The following is a 14,541-nucleotide window of genomic DNA, read 5'->3' as shown; positions in this document are numbered from 1 at the left end:
GATTGAGCATATTTGGGGAGGGGGCACTGGCGTACAGATGGGGGGGGGGGGGGGCTTTGGGGGGCACATTAAGTTTTTACGACCAAGACACACAGACAAAAAAAGAAAGAAAATGAAAGAGAGGAGGATAAAATACGATATTGTTTTCTGAATATCATTACGTCAAAATCTTTCCCAAAATTTGATTTTTAAAACAAAAATGTAGACATTTAGGCTCGCTCGCTTCGCTTGCAAATTTTTATACATGTTTATTGCCGGATACGCCATATATGGCGCCCTCAATTTTTTTGGGGGCCATTTCGCCACTAGGAGAGGGAGCACTGGGATAACTTACAGTTTATAATAAGAACTTAACTAGCCACCGCTTTCTTATTTCTCAAATTATTTTGCTTCGAAGGGGATAATTTCATACAAATTGAAAATGATTTTCAATTTTTCCTCTGATATAATTATAAAACAAAATAAATGTGTATAGGCATGAAATAAGCTAACTCATTGCATAATGACGAGATGCTCAGCACTGTTCCACCATAATGCAAAACTGTTATTTTGTATTAAATCCATTCCAATCAAAATTCGATAATCTATCAATGTTTTGCGTATCATGAGTCTACTCTATTGATACCTTGAATATTGCATCATTTTCATCCTGGAATTCCCTTTTAAATATTCTTCACTAATTTTCAGGCTGAGAATGAGGATTGATTACCATGAAACATGTTCCGTTCGTTGCAATGTTATGTTCGATTCTTATTTTGTGCAAATTTTTCTATAATTTCTTCCGTCGATTTTCTTTAGATTATTTCGTCCAAGTGATCTGTTCATGCGGTCTCATACAACAGCTTCAACTGCCATAGAAACCACGGCCGATACGGAAGATGACATCCACTCGTCTTTAAATAAAAGAACAGTTAAAACAAAAAGAAAAAAAGTACGGCGATCGTCTGCCAGTGAAACCGACACCATGGATACCACTCCGCGTGCAGCAGCCAATCAGAGGACGCACACAGGGCGACGCGCTGCAAGACGCGCATTGGAATCGTGTAAGCGATCTATCGATGGGGCAGAGTCTCACATCATCTTTGCCCCATTCCCATTCGCGATAATATCGGATAACAATCGATTTGGGAAGGACAACGAACAGTTACGTAAGGCCATTGCACTGAATGAAGTGATTGTTAGTGATGAATGCGATGATGACGAGGGAGACGTCGATGAAGATAACTGGAACGAGAACGAAATTGACGAGGATGATGACCATGTAGATGATGATTCGGTAGCATCGACATGTACATCGGTTCCAGCTATACAGCAGGTATGGTATAAGACCTGGGTATAAGGGCCGGGGTATATAAGACTAGGGCATAAAACTGGGGTATAAGACCGGAGTATAGGACCGGGGGAGAGTTGTCGGGTGTTTAATCCGACAAGTCCCATTTCATCCGACAGTTACCATAGGAACAGTGCTTCTCAGCTAGCCAATCAAAATCAAGGGAAGTTGTCAGATCTGACATCTTGTCGGACGGTAATGTTGATTAAGCGCTCCACTGGGTATATAAGACAAAAGACCGAGGTATAAGACCAAACCGGGGCAAAAGACCTTCCAGGGATATATATATTCCAGGGGTATGAGAGTGAAGGTCTGAACTAAATTACTACCTGTCACTTTTGGTGATGACAGCCGAGACCCATCACAATGTTTTTTTAATGGTGTTTTAGAATAATTTCGAATAATGTTAGACTCTTGGACCACTATGTCTAAAATCATTTTAAAAGTACATAAGTTAATTCTACCTCAGAAGCTGCTGTAATTCAACAGATATACCACACAAAAATATTACTATTCAGCTACAACATATGTGTTGAGACAACCTGATAGAACGGGTCTTGGTAAAATTATAATCATTATAAATCAGTTAACACCGAGTAGTGAGTGCATAATGTAAAAAAAAAATATGCGATGCGATTATACATCATTCTCTAGGTTTTGATGTACTGAATATTGTGCTTAATTCATTTTTATAATTTCAATAAAAATCATCAAATCCAATCAAAGTTTGCTAACAATACAACATGTAGTTCATACAATTCAGTGATCTTAAGGATACTTAGATCTCCCCCCAAAAAATAGCAGTGTGGGAAATTGTGTTTTCGTTGCCAATGATACGGACGGCGCGTTTTTGCAGTTTTAATTCACGATCTTATAGTCCCTTGATAACACTGTACCATCAATTATAAAATTCAACCTGCCAAGAGATTTAAACTTGATTACTTTGGGGGTTCGAACAAATCACAAATCTATGGTTAACTATTCGAAAAATAATGGGGAAGGTTGCCCCTTCCACCCCCCCCCCCCCAGTGCCACCCCTTTGAGCCGATTACATCCAAATAACAATCCACATCCATCTTCACCCAATTAACACGATTAATCTTTCATAACAAATGAGTTTTTAAGGGACTCCAAATAATATTACGATCATGATTGAACACCAACCAACATTGAATTGAATTAAATTAAATTCATGACAAGTAGGTACATTAAAATGAAACAGTACATCATAATAAAAACATTTGGGAATTTGAGCCAACTTCAAATGTATGGTCATGATGGTGTTGGCATTATCTAGCAATGTTTTATAGACCACAAAATTACCCAAAGTTTAACCTGATGTTTTCATTTATCAAAATTCGTCTTTATCAGATCTCTTCCAATATCCATCCTTCATGCATATCCTCCTCGTCGTCATCTTCTGTTTCCATGGCAACCTGTCGTATATGTTTCCAGCCCGAGGAGGAAGATTCCGTCTCGTATCGTCTGGTGAGCCCGTGTCTATGTGAAGGGACTGTCAAGTATCTTCATCAGTTCTGTTTGAATCGATGGATCGCAGAGAGCGGGACACCAAGCTGTGAGTTGTGTGGATACAAGTTCCATCTGAGAACTGCGTCGATAAGAAACGTCCTAAACGTAAGGAAAAGTGATTACAAACTGAAATGTTACCAAGAACAAAATCAGTCTATGACAAATTTGCGTTTAGTAATAGTGATTTCGTAACTAATTTATGGAATTATCTGCAAAGTCATAAAAGAAAAATGCCCAGTTGCAAAATATTTGCATCTTAAAAAAAAAATGCTGCTGGAAGAATATGAATAATTACATGTAGATATGTATGAATACTACCTAAATAAAAATTGTATACACATTTTGTGAATAATGACGATATTGTTTTTATTGTAATAGTGTAAGTAAACACTTTAATGCGACTGAAATTATCTGATTCAGTTACAAAAAGAATCAATAGTGAATTTGATGTTCAAATATAATGACATTATTTTGGGCCAACCTCGATTAGCATTTTGCTATCAAATGTAAAGTGTTTCTTTTTTTTCATATACATGTACTCTTTTATGAAATGTACTTGACATTGAAATTCAGTTCAAACTATTCCACGATGTTGGGCAATTAAATTGACCCATATAGGAATATTTAATGTTTTAGTGCTATAGGGGCACAAGACGATTCACACAGCGGTGCGATTTTACTTCTGACAAAATACTTTGTCCATTGTTAGTCATTATTGAGTTGGGGTTTTGCCATGTTTGTTGATCAATTTATCTTTAAAGCATCGTCATAATGTCCAGCGTAAGATAAAAAGGAATTATATTTGCCCCCCGTGTTCCTCAAAGATTTATTTATTTATTTATTTATTCAGTAACTTGAATCACTGAATCGGAGGTTTGAGGCCCTACAACATTCAGATGATGAAGATTAGAAATATCTTTGAATTGTGAATTATGTGCTTATTATCATTCTTTTTTCTTGCCTCTTCCAGTGGAAAGGAATCGAGTTAACACCAGTAGAGCGTGTTCATCTGTGTCTTGGTTTCTTTGCCTTCCTCTTCGTGGTTGTATCTCTTGCCTACATGATCTGGGTGACCATAAGTTCGAGTCCTCAAGCCGTCTACACCCGACAGTCAATGACCGCCGAGATACTCTTCCCCATCTACGCATGCCTTGATGCTCTGACACTGTGCGTATGCAGTTATGAGCTGAGTGGCACTGTCAAGCGACTCTGGCGCCGGTGGAGAGCTACTAATAGCTGCCTCATCGTACTTAATAAACCGGTTAAACGAAGAAGAGGAAACATGCACGCCGTGTTTGGATCAAACCAAGAAAGCAGCTCGATTGATCACACCGTCACCGAGGAAAGCCTTGCGGAATATGCCATAGAAGATGAAGAAACCATTCTTAGAGATGGCGCGCCTCGAAGCTCTTCTGATAGGCTCCTAAGCTCGAATCACGTGATACAACCCCATCACATTTCTGATGATATTTCAACGACATTATCAATCACAAATCGTGATCCTTTGACGTCATCATCGAATATCAATGAGGATGACTTTATCTGTAACCAGATGTATGTAGAACATGTCAATCAAGAGTCAGTGGTGTGAGATATGAAAGGAAAATTGCTGAAAAAGGTGTTATACTATCATTACTTGCCACGAGCCCCCCCCCCCCCTCTAGAAGCGGTGTGTGTTCATCGATCCCCAAGCTAGCCCCCCCCCCCCCCCCCAAAAAAAAAAAAAAAAAAAAAAAAAAAAAAAAGTAAATAAATAAAAATAAATAAATATATATTAGATGGGAAAAAAAAAACGCCTATTAAAGAACCTGGAACGGCAATGGGACGTAACCATTTATTAGCCGGGTCTTACATTTTCATTCAAAAAATAGAAGAGGAAAAGTTGAGACGGTGTTTCTTAACGGCCATTTCCATTATGTCTCGTCCCATGTTTTACACGATTAGAGCCACTATAGTGCACACCCAGTTTGAACTGGCGACGCTAAGGGGGACGCTCATGCATGAAAAAAAGATAATAGAGAGCTTTAACTCTCATGTATGTGATAACTCCTTCTGCTGTCTGACCATGTCTATACCATAATTTCGATTGGCAGTATTTAATTGTCTTGCTAACGTGGCACAAGAGAATATTGGTCATGTTGGCTGAGATGGGAGACTTTGGGAAGCTGCATCAACCCCCCCCCCCTTGACAATATTTCCCTGTTGTATTATTCGAGTTTTATTTTCTATCTGCGGCGGAACTACAGAACAGGGACGGGGGCACGTACGTGCTCCCCTGAGATTTAGTGTGCCCCCCCCCCCTGAAAAAAAATGGCGGAGCAAAAAAAAGGGGGGAAGAAAGAAAAAAAAAAGACGGGAAAATATAGAAGAAAAAACGAAGAGGAAAATAAGAGGAGGAAGACGAGTGAATCAGATAGGTGAGGGGAAGACGTAAGACTTGCCCCCCCCAAAAAAAAAAAAAAAATCTGTCATGTCACTATATAACAGTTTCGTTCACGCTTCGCGCTCGCTGCATTGACTGTTCGATAAGATTTATATCTTGCTCAATAGGTTGATATGGAGCTTAAAATATTGTGATTTTCTTGATTTTTACAATCAAAACAGAATTATAAAAGTTTTGAAGCACTAGCGTACCATAAGGGGGGGCAGGGAGGCAGACTGCCCCCCCCCCCCTGACGAGTCACAAGCAAAAAAAAAAGAAGCTAAAAAAGGGAAAGAAAAGAGGAAAAGGGAAAGAGAGAAAAAAGGGGGAAGGGGGAAAAGAAGAAAGTTGAAGAGAAAGGGGAAAACAAAAACTGGACTGCAGACTGTCGGGAAAAATTATAAACTGTCGGGCACACGAGGCTGTTCCAACTGATTCGGTTTTTTAGTTCCACCATCTTTGTCGGAAAATGTCAATTAAACTGTACACTTTTATCGGTAAATTGCGATTTTTACGCAATGCGACTTTCAGAGCTCTCTGTACCGATAGTGAGGACGGGCTGGGCTAACCAGGGACAGGAAGAAGTTAGAGAACAACTTTAAGGTACATAATTATAACAATAATTAGCAATACTTGCAGAAGTTGGAATGTATCCACTGATAACACAAATTAGCGGAAACTTGGGAAAATATTATGCTCGAATGAGAAGTATAGATGTAGATTCTTTGCTACATCACTCCTTTGAAGAAAACAAAAAGATAATTGAGAATAATTACGAATGCTGGCTAGGAAATCTGCAACACCTTCTTAAAGGATTTAACATATATTTGGATGTGAATAAGAATTGTTTAGAACTAGGTGAGATAGTCGATAGTGATAGAGTAGTAGAAGAAGAAATAAAAAACAAAGTTGAAGATATTTTCAATCGCCAGTTCTTATTGAATTTACGTAATGATCGAGCAAATGATGTTGAACAAAATCAATTGAGAACTTATAAACTTTTTAAACAAAATACACAAACAGAGAAATATCTATTAACTGTTAAAAATCGGAAAATACGGAAAAACATCTGTCGATATAGAATAAGTTCCCATAATTTACCCATTGAAACTGGAAGACATAGACGTCCAGATAAAATACCCTCACATTTAAGAACGTGCAATAACTGTAATTCAGGAAGGGTTGGGGATGTATCACACGATAATAGAATGTAATGTACACACAACTGAAAGGGTGGTGTTTTTTGACAAAATAGCTGAAATGTATAAACAGTTTAAGAACCTTAGCGATGAAGACAAATTTATATTCATAATGAAACTTGATAATGAAAACATAATTGATAATTTTTGTAAGTTCTTCAAAGCGATTATAAATAAGAGGGGTGAGTTTTAACATCAAGTACATTTTTTCTTTTTAAATTTCATTCAAAATATCTAAAAATCCACCAAAACCACCATTACCAAAGATATATCTCTAACGTTATACATTTATTTACTTCCTGATTTGTATTCGATAATTAGATAACTTATGTATATTGCATTATGCTACACCTTCTTTATGTTAAATTTCAATTCGTCATTTCTCTTTATATATATAGATGTATATCTTTATAATAATTGGAAATCTATATTTTGTATTGATGTACTACTGATTTATACGACATACATGTACAGTTATGAATGTTTTTGTTTATGTTATCATTGTATATATTTTAAAACAAAATATTCATGCCATATGAATGAAGTTTGTTAATAAATTCAAAATTCAAATTCAATAAAAATTTCGCGCGTAGCGCTCGCGTCAATTTTTTAGTTGGTTACCTAAGATAGTTTACAGGTTGAAATATCAAAAAAATTTCAGCTCACACTTCGCGCTCGCGTCAATTGATTAGTTAGAAACCAATTTGTTAACGGTTACAAAAAGTGCTTATAATATCCAGTTCTTAGGCCAGAATATCAAAAATTTCAGCTCGCGCTTCGTGCTCACATATAACTGTTCAGATATATCCATCCTGTTCATAGTTATTGAAGTGCTTAGAATGTCCGGTTTTCAGGTCGGAATATAAAAAATAAAAAACATCAAAAATATATCATTAGAAACCAATTTGTTCACGGTTACAAAAATTGCTTAGAATATCAAGTTCTTAGGTCGGAATATCCAAAATTTCAGCTCGAGCAATGTTTTATACATAGCGATGTTTTCCCGGCTTTAAGCCAGGGAATTTTTTTTTTCACACCAATTAATTGTTTTTAACTACGATCTCGTTCATAGTTTTTTTTAAGTGCTTAGAATGTCCACTTTTCAGGGGGGGGGGAATTCCATCCTGTTCATAATTAAATGAAGTGCTCAGAATGTAAAGTTTTCAGGTCGAAATATCAAAAAAAAATTAGCTCGCGCTTCGCGCTCACTCCAATTAATTGATTTTAACTACAATCTTGATCATAGTTTTTTTTTTTAATGCTTATAATGTCCAAGTTTTCAGGGGGGAATATTTCAAATTTTCAGCTCGCTCTTCGCGCTCGCATCAATTAATTATTCAGTTAGAAACCACTTTGTTCATGGTTACTAAAAGTGCTTAGAATGTCCAGTTCTTAAGTCGGAAAATCAAAAGTTTTAGATTGCGCTTCGCGCCCGCTCGACTGTTTAGAAACCCAACCTGTAACTGCTTAGAATGTCTAGTGTCCAGTTAGGAATATCAAAATATTTAGCTTGCGCTTCGCGCTCGCATAATTTATTAAGGAAGATACCCATCCTATTCATAATTAAGTGCACAAAATGTATCGTTTTAGGTCTAAATTTTTAGAAAAAATTCAGCTCGCGCGAATTATTTTTCTATTATTGTTTTAAACTGATTTCAATGTCAAATACCTCTTTTATAACGTCTCCAAATGAGCAGAATTGGGGACATAATGTAAACACCTTTAAAGAGGAATAAAAGAAGTATTTTCATATAAACATTGCAATTACCACTTGATTAGAAATATATCGATCACGATCCAATACATTTCATTTCTGGAATGATATACAAATAAGAATTAATTTCGACAATAAAGTGCAATCGCCCGATAGCAAATATCTGTAGTGGAGGTGCCGTAGCCGAGTGGTCTAAGGCGCCTGGCTATACATGAAAATGTCCGGGGTTCGATCCCCGGCCGCGGCTGCTATGCCCGTGAGCAAGGCTTTTAATCTACAATGCTCTTTTATCCTACTTTCAAATAAATGAAAATGCTATATGCATTATTGGTAACTAGGTGTGAACTTGTTTTAAAAAAAAAGGAGTAGCAAGATCCAGACTGTTTTATTGGGCACCCCCTGGGTAACCTTTCCCACTTTCAGTGCAGCTGCCAGACCTACACATCCAAACGTGTATGGGGGGTGGGCTGCAAAATGCAGGGCAACGAGGACTGCGAGGTGCCCAAATATCCTCGTGTATTGGTAAATTTTTGACCGAATGTATAATTTCTGCACGTTTCACATCATGTAAAAAGGCTAAATAATAATTGAAAAAAAATGTTCGCTCGCTTCGCTCGCACGAAAATTAAAAACTGTGAAGTGGATATTTAGGCAATGATTATCAGCCCCCCCCTTGAAAAAATTGTGCCTATACGTCAATGCCTACTACCCCCCCCCCCACCTTGCTCATCCTTGTCGCTTGCCCCCCCCCCCCTGACAAAATATGCCAGGTACGCCACTGTTTTGAAGTCAATATACGAAACATATGTCAGCTCGGACATCGAGCTCTCATTATTTTTTTTAACATTTACAAATTGATTTTTACAGTGCTCTATTTTTCAGCTCACGCTGCGCGGTCGGATTATTTGATTTGCCAAGTTCCTATAGGCCCGTATTCTGAAGTCAGGTTTAACTTAAACTCAGGTTTAAAGTTGTGGTTTAAGTATGGATAGCCAACTGTTACATAAATCACTAACGATAGAGATATCACCTTTCAGCTCATTTGGCTCTGAAATCATTCATAATTGTCGAGGAAGTATAAATAGATGATTGTCTTCACCATCGATGAATCAGGAAAGAGCACAGTAAACATAAGAAGCATACAACTTAATGAAAATTTTGACACTTTTGGCTTCCCATAATTTTAGCACAGGGTTAGACCATGGTCTAAGTTAAACCTGACTTCAGAATACGGGCCATTGTATTCGTGTATTAAAGTTCTCAAAATATCTCTTTTCAGATTGTGACTGTCAAAACGTAGGCATATATATATCAGCTAGCGCTGCGCGCTCGCATTTTGATTGGTGAGTTGTGTAAGCTAGGTTATGTACATAGGCGGATCCGCCCCCCTATTGGCGGAGCAAAAAAGGGAAAGAAAGAAAGAAAAAAGGAGGGAAAAAAGAGAAGAAAAAAGAGAGGACGAAGACGAGTGCATAAAATAAGATGAGGGGAGGACTTGGAAAATAAATAGAATCATTCATATGCCATATATATAAAATTTTCGCTCGCGTTTTGCGCTCGCATTGCCTGTTAGGTGATTTACATATCTTGTTCAATATGGAACTTCAATATCGAGTTTAGAAGTCAATATACAAAACATATTTCACCTCGGAAATCGAACTTTCATTATTTTGTGTGATTTACAAATTGATTTTTAAAAAGTGCTTTGTAAATGTCAGTTTTGTGGTCTGAATATCATCATTTTCTGCTCGCGCTGCGCGCTCGCAAATTTTGATTAATCAGGTACCTATTATTTTCGTGTATTCCATAAAGTTTTCAAAATATCCTTTTCAGGTACGATTGTCAGTTATGTATGTCTCAATATTGATTATACAATAAACTACTTAATATCCCCTTTTCATGACAGTTTATCAAAAATTTCAGCTCGCGATTTGTGCTCGCATTATTAATTTAGGAAGATCCCCTATTACTCATCCTTGCCATGATTGACAAAACATGAAGAGCGGTCCATTTTTTTCTCACCTGCGAAGCAGAGTAAGACTATAATAGGCGCCGCTTTTCCGACGGCGGCGGCGTCAACACCAAATCTTAACCGAAGGTTAAGTTTTTGAAATGACAGCATAACTTAGAAAGTATATGGACCTAGTTCCTGAAACTCGGCCATAAGGTTAATCAAGTTTTACTAAACATCCTGCCTGAGTTTTGAGTCACATGACCAATGTCAAAGGTCATTTAGGGTCAATGAACTTAGACCATGTTGGGGGAATCAACATCAAATTCTTAATTACCTAAGGTTAAGTTTTTGAAATGTCATCATAACTTAGAAAATATATAGACCTAGTTCATGAAACTTGGACATAAGGTTAATCAAGTATTGCTAAACATCCTGCCTGAGTTTTGAGTCACATGACCAAGGTCAAATGTCATTTAGAGTCAATGAACTTTGGCCAAATTGGGGGTATTTGTAGATTTACCATCATAACTTTAAAAGTTTATGGATTTGATTCATGAAACTTGGACATAATAGTAATCCAGTATCACTGAACATCCTGTGCAAGTTTCAGGTCACATGATCAAGGTCAAAAGTCAATGAACTTTGGCCATGTTGGGGGTATTTTGTTGAATTACCATAACTCTGTACAGTGGCGGACCGTGACCGGAGTATACAATTGATTTGAGGGGCACTGTATTGTTTGTGAACAATGCTGTGCCCCTCCAATACTTTGTCTCCTCCGGGTCATGGTCCGCCACTGACTCTGTAAGTGTATTGGTCTAGTTCAACTTCGACATAAGAGTAATCAAGTATCACTGCACATTCTGTGCAAATGTCAGGTCTCATGACCAAGGTCAAAAGTCAATGAACTTTGGCCATGTTGGGGGTATCTGTTGAATTACCATCATAACTTTGAAAGTTTATGGATCTGATTCATGAAACTTGGACATAAGAGTAATCAAGTATCACTGAACATCCTGTGAGAGTTTCAGTTCACATGACCAAGGTCAATGGACTTTGGCCATGTTGGGGGTATTTGTTGAATAACCATCATAACTCTGAAAGTGTATGGATCTAGTTCATAAAACTTGGGCATAGAGTAATCAAGTATCATTGAACATCTCATGTGAGTTTCAGGACACATGACCAAAGTCAAAGGTCATTTAAGGTCATTGAACTTTGGCCATGTTGGGGGTATTTGTTGAATTACCATAACTCTGTAAGTGTATTGGTCTAGTTCATACAACTACGACATAGGAGTAATCATTACATTAGGCAATTATTAGATTGCTGTCATAACTTTCAAAGTTTACAGATTTAGTTTTTAAAATGTGGATATAGGGGTAATCAAGTATCACTGACAAGGTCAAATATCATTTATTGTCAATGAACGTAGTATTGTATCATATGAATTGTGTTTTTTGTGAATAATTATTTTATAGAAGTTTTCAAAGTCAGCACTGCTGCTATATTGAATCGCGTGATGCAGGTGAGACTGTCAGAGGCGCTCCACTTGTTAGGTCTAAATCTCGATTTTTTTCCGCTCGCGCTTTACGCTCGCATTATTTTGATTGTTAAAATATGTAACGTCTTCATGGCTAAGTGCAAGCAGTCCTTAACAGTTACTTTTTCGATCTAGTTCAAAACGTACATAAACATTTTCTGCTCGTGCTTTGCGCTCGCATTATCAATATAAGGAAGATCCCAAATTACTCATCCTTTTCATGATTTACAAAACATGAATAGAGTGTCTCGTTCAGTAGGACTAAATCTCGCAATTTTCCGCTCGCGCTTCGCGCCCGCATCAATCGTTTAGTTATATACCTATCCTGTTTAAGTTACAAAAAGTGCTTAGAATTTCCATTCTTTAGGTAAAAGCGTCAAAAGATTTTAGCTCGCGCTTCGCGCTCGCATTATTTGATTGTTGAAATATGTTACGTCTTCATGGCTAACTGTAAGCAGTCTTTAACATTAACCATTTCCACCAGTTCATTTCTGCTCGCGCTTCGCGTTCGTAGTAATTATTTAGTTGCATACACATCTTTTCAGGATAACAAACATTGCCTAAAATGTTCAAACTTTTGGAAAAAAAATACATAAAATTTTCAACAACAAAAATTACTCGCGCTTCGCGCTCGCATTATATATAAATAAGAATTATGATCATATATATATGTTGATTTATAAGAATAAAGCTAAGAAGTGAATATTGGTATACTACCCCTTCAAAGAAATAAAATCATCTTCGATCGGGGAAAATAATTTTTGTTTTGTTTATAAACGTAATGAAAAGGGGGGTTTTAGTAGCTTCATAATATAGAGGTATACATCAGGGGCGGATCCAGCCTTCGCTAATAGGGGGCGGGGCAGAAATTTGTTTAAAGGGGAATGAAACCTTTGGAACAAGTAGGCTTGTGTCGAAACAGAAAAATCAAAGAATAAGAACAAAGAAAGTTTGAGATAAATCGGACAAATAATGAGAAAGTTATAAGCATTTGAATATTGCAATCACTAATGCTATGAAGATCCTCCCATTGGCCATGCGACAAGGATGTGTGATGTCATATGTGAACAACTTTCCCTTTGATGGACTATAAAATACCCTCAAAATTTCCCTTTTTGCTTTTACTTATGGTGATACAAACTCTTTATCCATGATGTATTCTTTAAAAATTCTTTAAAAAATTACATGCCCTCCTATAGAAAGAACGTATGATCTACTGATAGATGTGATATTAAAGTAATGGGGAGAGTTGTTCACAGTTTGTTCAAAATGTTCAGTCTGTTAATGTTCTTATGGCGGCCTCTTTGGAACAAGTGCACTTGTCGTTAGTGAAACATTCAACTTTACCATTTCATCTATTTATAGGGGACTTTAAATCACAGTTATCAACAATGTTATAAATATTTCATAAACAAATTTTGCTCAAAATTTGGAATGATGCATCATCTCCCAATATAATCTTAAAGATTATTCGAAATCTTTCATTTTCGTATTCATCATTGTGATATTTCCACGTTTTTGAAAGTTTATATTGTGGCCTAAGATGGCCTATGATCATCGCATAATTAATATGGCACCCTTATTCCTGATAATCATGATCCTATTTTTGTTTCCATTCTCATCTCGCCTTTGACCAGTGAGCAAATAAGTTTTTATTGAACAAAACTCGACTATTTAAATCCCTATTTGTTATTTTTATACATTTCTTGTTCCTACCATTATAAAGTTTACGTTATTGATAATAATATACCCTTAAATGAATATTATTTTAAACGACTAAAGCAACTTTTTTAAGGCTCGATATACGCTCACCGCCGCAACACTCCCTCGAAAAACGATTTGAAAATCATTCTGTTTCTGTTTCTTCCAACTATGGAAAATTTGCTCGCTCGCATTTGGATACTAACTTACCAACTGTAATCCAGTAGTTTCCGTCACAACAAATCCATTACAATATAACCATCACTGTGATAGTCCTTCAAGTGGAAGATGGTAGTATTATGCACGCAGTTATATACCCCTGTACATATAGCCCGTGATGTGATAATTATACATTACTTGAAAGAGGTTTTGGGGCAACATTCTTTCCTCCCACCTATATACTGAAAATTTGCTCGTTCGCTATGCCCATTCGCCACATTATCCAATAAGCACACCTCAAAATGATTTGGTCATGTCTTCCAACGACTGAAAATTGGCTCGCTCGCTTCGCTTGCTCGCATTCGGATATTAACTGAAGTTCAGTACTAGTAGTTTATAACACAAATTCATTTATATAGCCATTGAAAAAAATCATTAGAGGCCTGTAACTGAAATATAAAAGGATTATGTAAATGGTTATATATCCCCGTATACATAGCCTTAGGTTTGGCGTTTACGTGTCCCCAAAATGTTTAATTGTTAAGGTCAGTATACATGTATATTGCTTTCACCCCCCCCCCCCCACTCCTCGGACCGGATTTACGCCAGTGATCTCATTACTGTGTCTCATACGTCTTTGTTTTCCAAGCTTTTCGCTTTAATTTATCTCTTTTTTCTTAGTTAAAAAACTCTTGAATTCATCCATGGATACTTTTTAAAATTTCCTATTTCTTGCTCTTCAATTTATTTTATTTCATTTTCAACAGAACAAAGTAATGTGGTCAAAATAGTTACAGTGAACTTATACAGACAAAATAAATTCAGGCATGTACAGTATATGATATTTATCTATAAGTAAAAAGCAAAACAAAACAGAGTATTATATATAAGCAAAATATCATAACCATTTTAAAATAAAATTCTGAGAAAATGGAGGGATCCACTAAAAAGCAGTGCTTGTATTGTGTGGACTCCTCTAAATAATTATT

The sequence above is a fragment of the Lytechinus pictus genome, chromosome 13 (genome assembly GCF_037042905.1).
Source record: "Lytechinus pictus isolate F3 Inbred chromosome 13, Lp3.0, whole genome shotgun sequence".
In the NCBI taxonomy this organism is placed as follows: Eukaryota; Metazoa; Echinodermata; class Echinoidea; order Temnopleuroida; family Toxopneustidae; genus Lytechinus; species Lytechinus pictus.
This window is presented reverse-complemented; position numbering follows the sequence as displayed.